This window comes from Cherax quadricarinatus, chromosome 96 (genome assembly GCF_038502225.1).
Source record: "Cherax quadricarinatus isolate ZL_2023a chromosome 96, ASM3850222v1, whole genome shotgun sequence".
Lineage (NCBI taxonomy): Eukaryota > Metazoa > Arthropoda > Malacostraca > Decapoda > Parastacidae > Cherax > Cherax quadricarinatus.
The window spans coordinates 4,468,659-4,471,158 of NC_091387.1; the positions used below are offsets into that span (position 1 = coordinate 4,468,659).

At 48.7% G+C, this 2,500-nt stretch overlaps 1 protein-coding gene across 5 annotated transcripts in view; it reads right to left on the minus strand.

Moving 5' to 3' along the window:
* The window catches only part of Nt5b (5' nucleotidase B), a 226,901-nt gene that overhangs the window by 100,358 nt on the left and 124,043 nt on the right, over positions 1–2,500 (minus strand). The gene's annotated exons all lie outside the window — the stretch shown is intronic.

The following is a 2,500-nucleotide window of genomic DNA, read 5'->3' on the forward strand; positions in this document are numbered from 1 at the left end:
GGGGTGGATCGACTGCGTATTTTTGGACTGCAAGAAGGCCTTCGACACAGTTCCTCACAAGAGGTTACTGCAAAAGCTAGAGGACCAGGCACACATAACAGGAAAGGCACTGCAATGGATCAGAGAATATCTGACAGGGAGGCAACAACGAGTCATGGTACGCGACGAGGTGTCAGAGTGGGCGCCTGTGACAAGCGGGGTTCCACAGGGGTCAGTCCTAGGACCTGTGCTGTTCTTGGTATACGTGAACGACATAACGGAAGGGATAGACTCAGAAGTGTCCTTGTTTGCAGACGATGTGAAGTTAATGAGAAGAATTGAATCGGACGAGGATCAGGCAGGACTACAAAGAGATCTGGACAGGCTACAAGCCTGGTCCAGCAACTGGCTCCTTGAATTTAACCCTGCCAAATGCAAAGTCATGAAGATTGGGGAAGGGCAAAGAAGACCGCAGACACAATATAGTTTAGATGGCCAAAGACTGCAAACCTCACTCAAGGAAAAAGATCTGGGGGTGAGTATAACACCGAGCATATCTCCTGAGGCGCACATCAATCAGATAACTGCTGCAGCATACGGGCGCCTGGCAAACCTACGGATAGCGTTCCGATACCTCAGTAAGGATTCGTTTAAGACTCTGTACACCATCTACGTCAGGCCCATACTGGAGTATGCAGCACCAGTTTGGAATCCACACCTAGTCAAGCACGTCAAGAAATTAGAGAAAGTGCAAAGGTTTGCAACAAGACTAGTCCCAGAACTACGGGGATTGTCCTATGAAGAAAGGTTGAGGGAAATCGGCCTGACGACACTGGAGGCCAGGAGGGTCAGGGGAGACATGATAACGACATATAAAATACTGCGCGGAATAGACGAGGTGGACAAAGACGGGATGTTCCAGAGATGGGACACAGACACAAGAGGTCACAATTGGAAGTTGAAGACTCAGATGAATCAAAGGGATGTTAGGAAGTATTTCTTCAGTCATAGAGTAGTCAGGCCATGGAATAGCCTAGAAAGTGATGTGGTGGAGGCAGGAACCATACATAGTTTTAAGGCGAGGTATGATAGAGCTCATGGGGCAGGGAGAGAGAGAGAGGACTTAGTAATAATCAGCGAAGAGGTGGGGCCAGGAGCTGTGACTCGACCCCTGCAACCACAAATAGGTGAGTACACACACACACACAAACACACAACACACACACACACACACACACAAACACACACACAACACACAACACACAACACACACACACACACACACGGCTGAGAGGCAAGCAGGAGTCCCGGAGTGTGTACCTCGACCGAGACAGAACACAGGACGAAAGGAAGACAATGAAAGAGAGAGTTCAAAAACGAAAGGAGACATGGGAGGAAATGAAAAAGGAGAGCAGAATAACCCAGGATCAAATGGAAGGACAAGCGCACCCCCCAGAAACACCTGCAGAAGGACTCCAGCCACGACACCCCCAAGGCAACTGAACAATCCAAACCAACCATCACACACCGATCCCTCTGTTTCCACCCCCCGCACCACAGTTACAGTATTAGAACAGAAGTTGAAGGTTTGGTACACAAATGCAGATGGATTAACAAATAAACATGAGGAATGGCAAGAAAGAATCAATGAGAAGTCCCCAGACATCATAGCAGTTACAGAAACAAAACTCATGGAGACAATAACAGATGCAATCTTCCCACCAGGATACCAGATCATGAGGAAAGATAGAAGGGGCAGGGGGGGAGGTGGGGTTGCTCTGCTCGTAAAAAACAGATGGAAATTCGAGAAAATGGAAGGAATAGATGAGACGGGAGAAAGAGACTACATAGCAGGTACACTTCAGTCTGGGGAACACAAAGTGGTCATTGCAGTGATGTATAATCCACCACAGAACTGCAGGAGGCCAAGAGAGGAATATGAAGAGAGCAACAGAGCAATGGTGGACACACTTGCTGAGGTGGCAAGAAGAGCTCACTCCAGCAGAGCAAAGTTGCTGGTTATGGGGGATTTCAACCACAGGGAGATTGACTGGGAAAACCTGGAGCCACATGGGGGGTCCCGAAACATGGAGAGCCAGGATGTTGGACGTGGTGCTGGAAAACCTCATGCACCAACATGTTAAGGACACTACCAGAGTGAGAGGGGAGGATGAACCAGCAAGATTGGACCTTGTGTTCACCCTGGGCAGCTCAGACATTGAGGACATCAAGTATGAGAGTCCCCTAGGAGCTAGCGACCACGTGGTTCTGTGCTTTGAATACATAGTAGAGCTGCAAGTGGAGAGAATAACAGGAGTAGAATGGGAAAAGCCTGACTATAAAAGAGGGGACTACATAGGGTTGAAGAACTTCCTGCGGGAGGTCCAGTGGGACAGAGAACTGGCAGGAAAGCCAGTAAATGAAATGATGGAATATGTAGCAACAAAATGCAAGGAGGCGGTTGAAAGGTTCATGCCCAAGGGCAACAGTAACAACGGGAAGACCAGAACAAGCCCCTGGT